We start from the raw sequence: 15,644 nt of genomic DNA on the forward strand, positions 1-15,644 counted from the left end.
GAGACCAACATAACAAAAATGTGTATCCTGTTATTGGCTTCTGGGAATGGCCTTGTAGTATAAGACAAAAGAAATGCCAATGGTTGAACAACCATCTAAATTTGGGAAAATCTTTCCTACCCTGTCAGGAAAACTATTTTTTTCCCTACCAGTCATTTTTTTGGGGGGTGGGGATTTACTTAAACAACAATAAATCAACAAGAACAGGAAGTAGTGCAGTCAGCACCCTTGTAACTGAAGTTCTCTGAGTGTGGGAAGAGACCAGCAGATGAGGCCACCCATCACTTAGAAAGATCCTCAGCTTCCTCTGGGAAGAGTAGAGGCTTCCGCTTCTAGCTCAGAAGGAGCCTTCATGGATTAACAAGATATCTCCTTCAAACCAAGCTCCTGCCCTCCTCTGATCGCCCAGCACAGGCAGTAATGATGCATAAGCTGCTTCAGAAGGTCCATTTAATCCAAGAATTCAAAGGATTCTATTCTGCTCACTTGGTGGGAGCAGCCTGCTGTACAACTCCATTATGTCCACCACGGATGCTGTTTCCCACCCCTTCGACAGGAGCTGCTCTCCCTGCAACTCTAATAACTTGCAGGTTTCCACTCCTGCCAGGTGACACTGTCGTCTCCAAAGGTTTTCATTATCATCCATGTTTACCTGTTTGTAGTTTATGAACATGGCTGTCTCAAAGCTGATGGCTGCTCACTTTCTGAGGTTTGCCAACCCCTCCGGAGTCATGTAATTCAGCACACATTCAGTTATCAGGAGCACTGAAAACTGTATATTTATGTTATATTTCTTTAATTTCTCTTCCAGTTCAGGTAGATCTCAGAGGTCTTCTCCAATAATGGCAAATCTCTTTGAATGCAGTATGTGCCCATTCATCTAAACTGTGTCCTCTGAATGTAATTCTTTATTTTTTTTGGTACCGGGGATCAAACTCGGGACCTTGCACTTGTGAGGCAGGCAGCCAAACCACTGAGCTAAATCCCCCGCCCATCTGAATGTAATTCTACAGTGGGTTTGGCGAGAGCAGCCTTGCTTTTGATGTTGTGCAGCTTTAATGTGAAAATTCAACTTCAAAATATTTATTTGGGAGAAGATCTTCATCCTTTAACTTCCAGAAGGTGGTATCCATCCCAGTCCCAAGGTTGAGAATTTGATAATGATATTCTATCTTCCAGAGCAAAGCTTTTGTAAGCTGGCTGATACCCTGGACTTGAACAAAATGTGCGATTAATTTCGGGGGCCTCTCTTTAGACAGTTTCAAGGTGCTCAATGTAGGGTTCATGCCAGCAGCCAATGATGACTGCATAGTTTTTGTTTGTTTTGTGTAGTACTCAAGCAGACATGCTCCCTAGTATTTTCTTCTAATTCCTTCCTTCCAATCTTAAAACACCCTTTCTTAAACTGACTATTGATAATTTCCAGATATATAAGCTTTTGGTATTGTCTTTCCTCTTAAATGTCATCTTAAATATATACCTCCTTCTGTTTTAATATATTATAATCAGAATCTAAATTATAGAATTTGCAACTTTCCAAGTAAGATATAACTTACTGTTAAATAAATAGTTCTAATTCTAAATGCAAATTATAATCACTATAATTTTTCACTTGGGGGTACTTATTGAAAAGAATAATGTTTATTAACTTTTTCTGAATTAAATGTAACAAGTAGCTTTTTGGTCCCATCTTGTTATTAATGATAATTAATAATAATTAATTATTAATTACTAATAGTTATGACTCAGAGAAGCAAAATAATGTATTTCAAAAAGTTGCTTGCCCTTAATACCAAAACCAGAGAAGGAGCCAACCAAAAAAGAGAACTACAGGCCAATCTCCCTAATGAACATAGACACCAAAATCCTCCGTAAGATACTGGCAAACAGAATGCAGCAAATCCTCAAGAATATTATACACCATGACCAAGTAAGATTCATCCCAGGTATGCAGGGATGGTTCAACATACATAAATCAATAAATGTATTAAACCATATTAACAGAGCCAAGTACAAAAACCATATGATCAACTCAGTAGATGTAGAAAATGTGTTTGACAAAGTCTAAAACCCATTTATGATAAAAATCCTACAGAAAATTGGAATATATGGTCTTTATCTCAATCTCATAAAATCCATCTATGAGAAACCAACAGCCAACATCATACTACATGGAAAAAAATTGAAAGCTTTCACTCTAAAATCAGGAACAAGACAAGGATGTCCATTATCACTACTCTTATTCAATATAGCTCTGGAAACATTAGCCAGAGCAATTATACAAGAGAAAGAAATAAAATAAATAAGGTTAGAAAGGGAAGACGTTAAATTATTGTTATTTGCAGATGACATGATACTCTACATAGAGGATCAAAAGACTCCACCAAAACACCTCTAGATCTAATAACCAAATTCAGTAGCATAGCTGGATACAAAATCAATACTCAAAACTCAATGGCATTCCTCTACACAAATAATAAACTCACTGAGAGAGAGAGAGAATAAAGAAATAACTCCTTTCACAATAGCATCCAAAAAAAAAAGAAACACCGAGGAATCAACCTAACAAAGAAAGTAAAAGAACTTTTCATTGAAAAGTAAAGTACCCTGAGAAAGGAGATTGAAAAGGATATCAGAAAATGGAAGGATATCCCTTGTTTTGGGGTAGGAAGAACCAATATAGTAAAAATGGCCATATTCCCAAAATTGTTACATAGATTTAATGTAATCCCGGTCAAAAATACCAATAGCATATCTCACAGAATTAGAGAAAATGCTCCTAAAATTCATTTGGAACCAGAAGAGACCTAGAATAGCAAAAGAAAGGTATGGGGCATCACAATCCCTGAGTTGAAATTATACTAGAAAGAGCATGATTGGTTCTGCTGCCTGCCTCACAAGAGAAAGGACCTGAGTTTGATCCCCGGTACCAATAAATAAATAAATAAATAAATAAATAAATAAATAAATAAAATAGAAAGAGCGTGATACGGGGGCGGGGGGCTGCAGGCGCAAGGATCAGTGGAAGAGATTAGAAGATGCAGAAACAACTCCAGGGCCAGGATTTAGCTCAGTGGTTTTGCTGCCTGCTGTGCAAGTACAAAGACCCAAGTTCGATCCCCGGTACCAAAAAAAGAAAGAAAGAAAGAACTCCAAACACACTCAGCCACCTTATCTTTGAATAAAGAATCAAACATCTTCACTGGAAGAAAGATAGCCACTTAAATAAATGGTGCTGGAAAAACTGGCTTTCCACATACTGAAAATTAAAACTAGACCCATATATTTCACTATGCATTAAACTAAAATCAAAATGGATCAAAGATCTAAATATTAGAACAGAGCAGAAACACTAAATCTGCTGGAAGATAGACTAGGCAGAACTCTTGAAAACATTGTTGTAGGCAAAGACTTTATGAAAAAAAAAACCTGATTACATCAGAAATATCACAAAGAATCAACAATTGGGATCTCATCTTTTTTTTTGGGGGGGGGAATTTCATCTTATTAAAAAGATCTCATCTTTTGCACAGCAAAAGAAACCAGAGTGACGAGACAATCCACAAGGTGGGAAAAAAAATTTTGCCAGCTGTTCCTCAGACAAAGGACTAATATCTAAAATATACAAAGAAGTCAAAAAATCAGACCACCCAAATTTAAAGACCCAATTAAAAAATGGCACCTGAAATGAACAGATACTTCTCAGATAGAGAAGTAGAAACAGCAAATAAATATATGAAAAAATATTCCACATCACTGGTCACGAAAGATACAAATTAAAACAACGTTTATATTCCATCTCACTCCAGAAAGAATGGCTATTATCAAGATATCAACCAATAACAAATGCTGGGGTGGCTGTAGGGAAAAAGGAACCCTTCTCCACTGTCAGTGGGAGTGTAGACTTGTGGAACCATTGTGGAAATCAGCGTGGAGATTCCGCAAAAAACTAAAGCTAGCGGTCCCATTTGACCCAGCTATTCCCCTTCTTGGTATCTTCCAGAAAAAATTAAAAGCATCATACCACAGTGATATATGCACATCCATGTTTATAGCAACACAGTTTGTAATAGCTAAATCTTGGAAATAGCCCAAATGCCCATCAACTGATGAGTGGATAAAGAAGATATATTTTTTAATACAATGGAGAACTACTCTGCCATAAAGAAGGACAAGCTTGCTACATTTCTGGCTAAATGAATACACTTTGAGATCATACTTGTAAGTGTAATAAATCAGACACATGTGCTTAAATACTGCATTTTTTCTCTGGTGTGAGAAGCCAAAAGTGTAAATAAGGACCAAAATAAATAATAGATATTAGGAAATGGGAAGAAAATCTTCAAATGAAAAGGGAAGCAAGGCAGGGGGAGGGTGAAAGGAAGGAAGGTACAAAGGAAAAAAGAGAATAAAAGGAAAAAATGGAAACAAATCTTTTGTAAATAAGGAGAAGAAGAGGGGTTGAAGGGAGGGGAGGGGAATGGGAAAAAAGAAGCAAGATATACCATGTACAGGTACAAATTCCGTATGATAAAAGTTATCATTATGTATATCTAAAATGTGCCAATAAAAAAAAAACAGTAAAGAAACAAAAGCTGTAATGGTGCACACTTGTAATTCCAAGTACTCAGGAGGCAGAGGCAGGAGGATTGCAAGTTGGAGGCTAGCCTGGCAACTTAGTGTGTTGCTATCTTGAAATAAAAATATAAAAATAGGGCCAGGGATTTAGCTCAGTGGCACCATGCCTGCCTGGAAAGCACAAAGTCCTGAGTTTGACTCTCGGTACCAAAAAAAAAAAAAGGCTGTTGATGTAACTCATTGGTTCAGTGCTTGCCTAGCATGCATAAGGTCTTGGCTCCAATTCCTAGCACTGAAAGAAAAAGAAGTCTCTTAATCTCTCATTCTCTTGTTTTTTGTTTGTTTGTTGTTTTTGTTTTTTTGAGATGGGGTCTCACTATGTAATTCAGGCTGGCCTTAGAAGTCCCTTTTTAGTACCACCTTTGAGGTCTTCATCAGAGCCAACCACTGTTCTCTACTGTCTTTCTGTTCCATGTGCCATCAGCCCATACCTGTCCCCTCTCTGCCAAGCATACAGAAGGCACCGTCTCCAGATGCCCTCACAGTGCCCTGAGCTTAATCTCTAGCTCACTGCATCAGTGACAGTGTATGTGTCCTCGTCAGAACGTGTGTTCCTTGGTGTTCTGCGTCACCTGTGCCGAGCTTGCCATGTTACCCGGTGCTCCATCAGTAAGTTACACAGAACTGACCGAATCTTTCTCACCCATAGTCCCCATCCAAGACACCTCCCTATTTTTGAAGGTGAGTGATGATCTTGTGTGGTACCGAGATGACTTCTCCATGGCTGGTCCCAACAGCAGGTAGAGTTCCTGACACGAGAAAGCGTGCCCACCAGATCTTCAGCTGTCTATTCATACACTTTTTTTTGTTTTGTTTTGAGACAGGATCTCACTTTGTAGCTCAGGCTGGTCTTAAACTCACTATGTAGCCCAAGATAGCCTGGAACTTGCAGCAATCCTCCTGCTTCAGTGCTGGGATTACAAGAGTGGGCCACCATGACCAGGTATTCATACACATCTGTACCCCATTAAAAACAAACAAACAAAAAACCTTCTTGGTTCTTTAGGTATTGAGTAAAGCAATCCAATCCTTTTCTATCTGGAAAGCTCTAAGCAGTGGTTATCGTCAGATACCAAGTACAGATCACATCCATTTCCCACCCCTCTCCTAGGCCTTTCTTGAGCCTTCGTAGCTGCCGGCAAATCCGCAGAGCCACCTCACTTAAGGAATCCATTCATGTAACATGAAAGTGGGTGGAAGAAGCAGAATTTGAGGACAAGAAAAGCTTGTTTTTAGCACTTGGACACTGTCTCTACTAGTTTCATTTTACTTGAAGGAAAATAGGGAGGAGAAGTTGAAATGAGTCAGCTTCTTTCATTCTCTAGCAACACTAATTTCTGAGTGAAGGGGGTTTCTGGGCAATGAGCCTTCCACTTTGAGAATTATGGCAACCCTGAGTGTTCACACACTGAGTGAAGAACTTGAGAAAGGATTTGCTTGAATGCAGTGCCTCTCTACCTTGGCTGCATATTAGAATTACCTGGAAGCCCTTCAAAAATCTCATCCTTGAGGCACCCTAGACCCACTCAAGCAGTACATTTGGGGATGAGATCGATGCATCAGTTCTTTTTGGAGTTTACCAAGTGTTGCAAATGTGCAGCCAAGGTTGAGAACCACCAGCCTAGTAATAGGAATCTGTGTTGATATATAAATTGCTCTTGGGCAGTGGCTCTCAGTCTTAACTGCACATTGGAACCATCAGAGAGTTTAAAAAGATATTGGGAGAAATGGGAAGATGATGGTCAACAGTAGAAGCTTCCCAGTATAGAACATTTTCTGAGGATCTGATGCACAGCATGATGTATATGCTAATTAATTGGATTGTTATAATCTTTACACACTGCATATATATATATATATATATATATATATATATACATCACATTATACAGTATATTGAATCTTTTTTTTTTTTGGTACCGGGGATCGAACTCGGGTCCTTAGCTTGTGAGGCAGGCAGTGGAACCACTGAACTAAATCCCCGGCCCAGTATATTGAATCTTTGTCAGTCGTATATATACATATTCTTTTAATATATAGTATATATCCTTATAATATATAAGGATACTGATACCTGGAGCCACCCTTAGAGAATTTGATTTAGTTGGTCTTGGCTTGGATTCATGCATTCACCAGCATTTTTCAAAGGATTCCCTAGTGATTCTCATGTACAGTCAGGAGTAAGAACCACTGTGTGGACTTGGGATAAACACCTCGGCATCTAGCCACCTCTGGGAGAAGGATTCTCAACATCTGCTGGACCAAGAGCACCAAGAGCTGAAGCAAAGAAATTTAAAAGCAGTGCCAGAGATGTACATCATCTGCTTCAAAAGGGGGCCTTGGGTCAATCTTTGTGAATGGTATGTGTATGTCTGTGATGTGTGAAATAGAAAGAAACAGAATCTCCTCAAAAGAAATGTGTGAAGCAATGAAGATAGAAATAGCTTTCTTTTCTTTTTAAAAAATTTTCTTATAAGAAATAACAATACTTTTGGACATTTTGGTCTGCCTGGCCCCTCTACGTCTTTGAGTATGTTGAGGTAATTTTGTTTGCACAGGGAATAGATGTGATCCAAGGAATTTTCTGACAAGGCCCCCTAACCCAAAAGTTTCCCTCCCAATACACCTCTCCATTAACTTCAGTTGCTGGAAAAGCCTGCTAAGTTACAGCCTTGCTTTGGGGCTAAGTCAGGCCAATGAAATAATTTCACACTCTCTGTTGGCTCTATCGATCAGCCTCATTTTCTTTGTTGGGTGCACATACATGGCTTTGAAGATGTGTAACTGGAGGAGTGAGCACTTACCAGCAAGCTCCTCTGGTGTAGCTCTGAAGTGCATGCTTGCTTGAGAAGTCCCAGGAAGGGAAGGCCTCAGGTGATGGAGAAATAAACAGCTACTTGAGAAAGGAGATCCTAAAAAGAATGTCAAAGAGAGCTCACCAGAGGCAAAATATGCTTCTTTCACAATTAATTGAGTATTATGATTGTAATTTGCACTGGAGTAGAGAAATGGCTGTGTCTGCAGTTTCTAATTCACAATCAGTTGACATGTTGATGTTCTAGTGCCTTAAGAGGAAGTGTAGGGTGATTTGAAAATGCTCAGGCTTATAGTGGAGCTCCTTAGGTCCTTGGACCACCCACTGATGTTTTTGGACATTCTATATTTTAGTTGAATTTGATTAGTATATGGCTTGCTCCCATGAAGTGATTATGACCCATTGTTTAAATTGTTATAATTGGTTTTTATTCATTTTTAATCCAGCAGTTGACTATGAAGCTTGTGGTTTACCCGGAGTGATTTTGAAACTTCTGCTTTCCGCTCATCTTTTGGTGAGCTGACCCTTCCATTTAACCGGGGTGTTCTGCGCAATTGAAGGGAGTGGAAATCTAGACCCTCACAGTGCTACCTGTACAAGTCAGAGTTACAGGTCGCCTCCCAGCTCCCCTGAAACCAGACCTGTCTCTTGCTGCCATCAGAGTGTCTGAAGCTTATACCACCCAGCCTTACACCTCCTGGGCTGGTATCCACTCAGCGTGCACCCTATTTCTCTATACTGCAAGATAGCTCTCCAATAACCTAGCACTCAACCAACTGGAGAGAGGCAATTTCCCAGGGAAGGCGACTCAAGGTAGCAGGTCTTTAAATTTAGGCCTGGGGAGCAATTAGAGGTGAGTGATTGTTGAGAATAGTAAAGGAGAAATTCAGTGATTTAGATTTCTATCATCATTTATCAACCAGTCAGATTGGCCCAAGGAGTAAATATCAAACGGAGACAATATTTCTGTATGATTAAGCCATAGAATGGCTGCGTTTTATTTCTTTCGGTCTGAGGCCCATGCAAATGAAAAGCAAACTGCAAAGTTCGTTTGATCTGCAAGACTGCTCGTGATCCCTACACAACCTGATCTGTGGGGTGAATAAGTTATTTTGCTGAAGCGTAGGGGCTCTTCCGGAGGGAGGGGGCGTGTTCAAGTTTTCTGCGCGCAAAGAGGCGATGCGCGCAAAGAGGCGATCCGCACAACTCTGCTTTAGGAACAGACCTCCTTGGGCAGCAGGGGTGACGTTCGCAGCGTGTCTCCTGTGCTGGACCTGAACTCCAGGTCTGGGTCTGGGCGAAAGTTGGCATTCCAGCCCTGCGCAAAACCCAAGGCCGCACACCCGGCGGCCGCCCCGCCAAGCTGTGGCGCCTGCGCAAGTGAGCCCACGGAATCTGGCTGGGCAGGAACTCTGCGCGGCGAAGTCCCGCCCCCTGTGTCCCCGCTGGGCTGCCAGCGTGGGGACGCTGTGCCCGGGAGTCGGGCTCTTTGCTTCTCAGAGCACCGGTTAAGTTTTTGTTGCCGTTGGTTGCATTGGTTACAGATACACAACGAAAACAGTTTAAGACAGGAGTGAGAAGAGGAAAGAATACATTTTAAGAACACCCACTAAAATGAGCTCGAGTTCTGTCTACAATTACTTGACTAGAGCTAAGTCAACTGAATGAGTACCTCTAATAGAAAACTGCTCTCCGGCTGGGGGATGTAGCTCAGTGGTAGAGCGCGCGCTTCGCATGTGTGAGGTCCCGGGTTCAATCCCCGGCATCTCCAGGAATGGCCGTAGGTTTATTTTTTTCCTCTTGAAACTTTCCTATTAAATAGGCAGTACACTTTTGCTCATATCTATGACGCCGAAAACAATCAAAAAGGAAAGCCAAAAGAAATCCGCATTTTTTTTTAGGGTTCGAAATACAGCTGCATGAAAAATTAGCCTTGCTTCGTGTTTTCCTTCTTAAGGCCGAAGATTAAAGATCTTATTTTGCTTCCGGGTGATTGTTGACATAATATAAAAGCAAAAGTGAAAATGTGCATTGGCCGGGAATCGAACCCGGGCCTCCCGCGTGGCAGGCGAGAATTCTACCACTGAACCACCAATGCTGATGCTTGTGAAGCTGTACAACAAGATATTTCTCTATGCACAATCATCTTTGTGTGTGTCTGTTCAAAATTAAAAATAATAGTATTTCTAATTAAAAGGGTACAAAATATTGAGAAAATATTAAAAGTTTCCAAAAATAGTCATTATACTAACTACTGTTGAACTGTATGAGATTCTTTTGAAAACTGTCTTTGTTGAGAAGGTAAATGAGAATTTCGTGTGTATAGGATTACACAATCTCTTAGTTTATTTTCAGTCATTTAGATCAATAACAGGTCCTTCTCTTTTTTTGTTTCTTTTATTATTTTAGTTTTCGGACAAATACGTGGTAGAAATTTGTTCAGCATTGGAAATAGGAACCAGAGACCAGGGTATGGAAACTTGAACACTGACTTGTAGAGAGGATTGAACTACCATAGCTGATGTTACAGAGAACTTTGAAATGTTAGTGATTACAGCCCAGTGGCCTGAATTCTCTAAACTGCCCCTTTTCTTCATTTATGATTGACTTAATCTCTAGGCCCCTTTCAACTCTAGTATATGTTTGAGCTTTTATTCTTAGTTTCCATGGAAGGTGAAATGGCCAAAGATACAAAAAGATCTATGAGGAGCAGAAAATAAAGTGAATAAAATGAATTTATGGAAATGATTCAATGTAAGATAGAAGCCTGTGAATTTAGGTATCACTGACCCTTTACTTCTGAGACAGAAAATACCAACAAGGACTCTAGGAAAAATAAGAGAAAATAACAGCTAAAATATAGGCGTTACTATGTGTCAAGCTTGCGCATGAACTTATATAATACAGAAAGGAAAGCATTATAATTATTACCACTTAACAAATGAAAAAACTGAGGCCCTCATAGGCCAGAATGAAACATATGTAATACTATATTCAGTGTCTGGGTGCTTAGCCACTGTCCTGTTCTGCCTCCATCAGAATAAACCACTGCATGTTTGTACCTGAAATTTTACATTGTAGCTCAGGGTCCTACATATTAAAAATAGTAGAGAAAGAGCATAAGAGGCTTTCTCCATCATAAAGGCTTCTACATTAGTATTTATTTCTAAAGAACTTTTTTGGTGTGTGGGTAAAGAGCAAACTTTGAAGATATTATAGAATTAAAAAGACATAAAAGATATAAAAAGATTAGGGAAGCAGGAAATCCTATGATCCTAAGTAATGTGTAAAAGAAAGAGGTCAAATGATTTTACTTCTTAAAACCTTAACTTGTTCTTTAAAATGAGATAATAGAGGAGAGATGTGGTTTGAAAATTCCAGTGTGAAGGGATCCAACTTTCGTAGCTACCCCTGGGCCATTGGCTGGTGAGACCAACTTTTTTGCCCTACCACTGCAATTCCACCAGTGCATTTTAAAGCTCTCTGCTTATTTGCATGTGCTTAGTAGATTACAAACTGGAACTAAAATCTTTGAGGCTGGGTTATCGTTCAGGGGTGAGTGTACACTGAACTTATGCCAGGCCCTGAGGATCAATCCCCAGACTACAAAACAGCAGAAAACTTTTTAAAAAACCATTTAGACTTCCAGAATATTACGATTCAGACTATAAAACAATCTAAAAGCATCTCAGAATGTGAAATGTACTAAGAAAGGTTTAAAACAGAGAAAAGGAATCAAATAAGTACAATATAGGCTTATTAGTGCCCTACCTAAAGGCCACTTTCTGTTCTTTCTTGTTAAAGGCCTTCAAGTGTACCTAAGCCCAGAGACAAGTGTGGTGATCTAAGCCAGTTACCTCATGTTCTTTTCCAAAAATTGATCTGGGGTGGGTTTAGTAAGCAGAAGTATGGTCAACTAGGGACTTCTGGGAAAAATAGTAAGATCTTTTTCGCCCTTTTTCCCTTGTAGAACTGCCTCATGGGGGTATAATGCTTGGGGCTGTGACAACCATCCTAAGACTTGAAGGGACACTGTGGATTACCCCGTGGAAAGTGAGGGATTGAGATATCCTGAGTGTTTCTTCTCTATCTAGACTTTATTAAAGATCTTTATTAAGTGGCTTTGCATCATGCATTTTGGTACAACCAAGAGCATTCAATGGTGAATGTGTATATTTAAGAAAGGAATTACTAGAAGTGGTGTGTGATCCTGGGAGTAATTGGGCAGAGAAGAGATGATTCAGGAGAAAGTGGGCAGATAATTGACAAATCAAGCCTTTGAGAAGGGAAATGGAATCCAAGATAAAATTAGGAAAGCTGGTAGGCAATGGATTTTGTTATTGGTGTGGTCGGTCAAGTGTAAAAAGGTCACAGGGCTGGCTGACAGTGTCTCCTGGTTGGGCATAAACTAACACTTGCCCCAGTCTATTCTGCTCCTGCGTTCACATAAACTCTTCCCATGAGATTGGCGGAGAGGAAGAAAGCACAAAAATGCTGTGCAACGTCACCTACTCCTCTGTCCTAGATACCCCCGTCACTGTGACGCCTCAGAGGGGCAGACAGGGGCTCATACGTTGCACTGTAGTACCTTGGGGAGTTTGCTCAAGGTGCCAAGTCCCTGGCTGGTGTTCACTCACTATGAAAATGTGGCCAGGCTTAGATCATTGAAATAAAGTAAACCACTAAGAAATAGAAATAGTTCATATAATACATAGTCTCCAAAGCATTGCCTTTTTTTTAACTTGTGAGTGATTGTATTGATTTAATACACATGGCTTATTTCTGTCCCAGGTTACAAACTAGCCCTGGGGAAATGGTGGAGCCTGTCATTTGGATTGCCCTTTACTGGCTGGGAATTAAATCATTACTTATTCCATTTTAGAATCACAAGTAGTACCCTAAGGCCTACTTTTCTGAGGATTAAATTCAAGGTATGGAAATGAAGAATCCAGGTATAATTCTCAGATTCAAGCAGATGTTGAGAATGCAGAAATTTTTCCTGGAAAGCTGTCATTGCACAATCATCTGCTTATGCTTCCTAGTCCTCAAGCATGTCTAATTAGTCAACAAGTCTGATTTCCCCTTAAAGATGGCACTGAATCTTGCTCTTCCTCCTCACATCACTCTGCTACCTAGTACAGATAATTATCATTACTTGCTAGGCTATCTGGGAAACCTCTGATTTCCTTTGCCATTCTGCATGCTGTATCAGTTGAGTTTTCTCTCTTCCCTCCCCGACTCCTTCCCTACCTCTCTGTTTTTTTTCTTTCTTAATTTTTGAGAATTCAGTCTTTCCTTTATTGTTGATTCAAAAATTGGATTAATCTCAAGCTGGATGTGGTGGCCTTTAACCAACTCCTGAAGGCTGAGGCATGAGGATCTTGAGTTTGAGGACAGCTTGAGCTACATAGTGAGGTCCAGGCCACCCAGACTACATAGTGAGACTATGTCTCAAAATAACAAAATTTCAAATCCACAGAGTTCTTTGGATGAAGGAAATGTGGGAGTGAATTCATTACCTTTCTCCTCATATCTAGTCAGTGTTTATTCAAATAATTTTGATGTTTGCCACTTGGCTACCACCATCTTCTGGCAGAAATGGCTTTTGAGCTGGTCATGGTGATGTGTAGGGGACAGGGGAAGGGGACGTTACCAGAACCTCTGCAGTGAGTCCTGGTCTCCTGCGAGCCACTGCAGCACACGGCGAATTACAGGAAGGGTAGAAAAATGAGACTGAGAAGAAGCTGAGCTTTGGGTCTGATCAGTGCTGCTCTGGGCAGCAAAGACAAAGCCCCCAGCTTACCACACCTTTTATTCAGTACATCGGGAGAAACAAATGTAACAAATGACTTGCAGAGCGTTCAATAGTTCACATTGGGATAAACAAGGTGTAACGGAAGGCTTGCAGAGAGTTCAGTACATCTCCGGCAAACAAGATGTTAATCAGTCCTAGAACAATGAGGAACTGAGCAGATGTTTGTTCTCCCAGGATGTTTCTTGTCCTGGAGAATCACAGCATCACTGGATCACTGAAGTCTCAGTTGTGACCGGAGGCCAAACTGGAGTTATTCTGTAGCTGGGCTGTAGGCAAGAGAACTAGGCTACCCAAATGATTTATCCCTAGAATTATGTAGCTCCCAACAGTGATGCATACCTGTCAGCCCACCACTCAGGCAGCTGAGACAGGAGGATCACAAGTCTGAGGCTACTCTGGGATACACAGTGAATTCAAGGCCATCTGGATTATGTGGTGAAAACCTATCTCAAAAAAAAAAACTTTTGCCTTCCTTTCCGATGGCTTTATTCTTCCAAGTCATTTTATCTTTTCATATAGATTACAAATTTATATATTTACTTATATATTTTATAAGTAACTCATATATATTGTTCAAAAATCAAAAGATATAAGAGGGTAGTACATTACAGAGAAAGTACATTATAGTCTTTCTCTACCTGAGTTCCTAGTTTTCCTTCTTTAGAGGCAACCATTGTTAGCATTTTCTTGTGTTTCCCTCCATAGATATTTCTATGTAGATACTAATATTCCATTTTATGTTTAAGCAAAAATGGTAAATTATAAACACTATTATATTCACAGCCTTTTTCTCTTTAATTTTCAAAAAAATAGATCTTGGAAATTTTCCTAAGTACACATAGAACTACCTCTTTCTTTTGAAAGACTGTTCATTTTTATCTGCCTTTTATGGGCTAGGAATTAAAACATTATTTTTTCCATCTCACAAGCACAGGTAGTACCCTAAGGCCAGTTTTCCTGAGGATAGTACCGGCAAGAAAATGAAGATTCCAGCAGTAATTGTAAGATGCATGAAGATAGTGAGAAAACCCATTGTGTAGAGGTAGCATAATTACCTAAGCTGGTTTCAAAGCACAGGACATTTCTGCTACTTCTATTCTTTTGCTAGTAGGAATAATGCTGCAGTGAACACTTTGAATGAATGCCATTTTGTTCATGTATGATAACATCCGTGGGATAAATTCTTGTAAGTGGAATTGCTAAATGAAAGGTGCACTTTAAACTCTGATATATACTATGGAATTACTCCCCAGAGAGGCCTATCTCTTTTTTAATATTTCTTTTACTATATTAACCTTTTGACCCCAAACCTCAGTGGATCCTAATTCCAACCATGTTTTCTAAACTTTCCCTGATTTGGAGTGGGCTTCATGGATATGTGGCCTGTGGAGTCACATAGGGCATTATTCTTGTTCAATTCTGTTACCATATTGTAATGCTTAATATTTGAACAGATGATACTGCATTTTTATCTTTCCCCATGCCCTGCAAATAGTGTGGCCAGGCTTGGCTAGATTCTAGATTCCCCAAATTCCAGTGTCACTTTATAATGGCAGCCATGCGCTCCTGCTGCTGCCTGTCATGGGCGAAGTACAGCATGCTCATTCCTCATGGTGATACCTTTGTTAAGGTTGCTTTTTCCCTCCAGAACATTTTCCCCTTTTCTCTGTGAATCTTTCATAACATACTTTCAACTTTATCTCTTCCTGGGAAAACTTGTTCAACTATTGAAACTGTCTTTTATTTTCCTTTTCCTGTCTAGCTCCAGAACTCAACTTCTTCCATCCTTGCAGCTTATTAGTTCTGGCTCTGCTCCTAAAATACCTTCAGTATTAGGTGAGTCACATTTATTTTCTCTAGGCCTCAGTTTCCTAGAGTGTGAAATTCCTAGGGTATGTTTGAGAGTACCAAGGTTCTTCTCAATACTGCTAATCTGTAAACATGTTGTGTTTGTTAGCTTTTTGTCACTGTGACCAAATACCTGAGAAAACCAACTTGAAAGAGCAAAGATTCATTTTGGTTCTTAGTTTCAGACATGGTTAGGCTGCGCGGAGGAAGAAACATCATGGCAGAAGGGGATTGGGGAGGAAAGCTGCTTACCTCATCACAGCTGAGAAGCAGAAAGGAAAGACCTGGAGAGGGAGAGGCTGGGAACAAAATAAAACCTCTGGAGTTCTGCCTCCTGCCTCACAAGTGCAAGGTCCTGAGTTCAATCCCCGGTACCAAAAAAAAAAGAACCACAGAAAAGATAGTTGCACATTTTGCCGGGGATTTAGCTCAGTGGTTCCATTGCTTGCCTTGCAAGCACAAGGACCCGAGTTCGATCCCTGGTACCGAAAACAAAACAAATCAAAACAAAACAAAACCAAACCTCTG

The 15,644-nt window shown here is 40.0% G+C and overlaps 2 non-coding genes and 1 pseudogene across 2 annotated transcripts; 1 reads left to right on the forward strand and 2 right to left on the reverse strand.

Annotated features, from left to right (window-relative positions):
• Positions 1–357: 357 nt before the first annotated feature.
• On the reverse strand, positions 358–9,219 carry LOC101718038 (leucine carboxyl methyltransferase 1-like; annotated as a pseudogene).
• On the forward strand, positions 9,153–9,224 carry Trnaa-cgc (transfer RNA alanine (anticodon CGC)). The gene has a single exon. It is a non-coding gene; the product is annotated as a tRNA-Ala (tRNA).
• A 256-nt stretch (positions 9,225–9,480) lies between these two features.
• On the reverse strand, positions 9,481–9,551 carry Trnag-gcc (transfer RNA glycine (anticodon GCC)). The gene has a single exon. It is a non-coding gene; the product is annotated as a tRNA-Gly (tRNA).
• Between the last annotated feature and the right edge of the window lie 6,093 nt (positions 9,552–15,644).

This window comes from Heterocephalus glaber, unplaced genomic scaffold (genome assembly GCF_053883595.1).
Source record: "Heterocephalus glaber isolate CG9 unplaced genomic scaffold, H.glaber_assembly_v1.0 deba00000347, whole genome shotgun sequence".
Classification (NCBI taxonomy): domain Eukaryota; kingdom Metazoa; phylum Chordata; class Mammalia; order Rodentia; family Bathyergidae; genus Heterocephalus; species Heterocephalus glaber.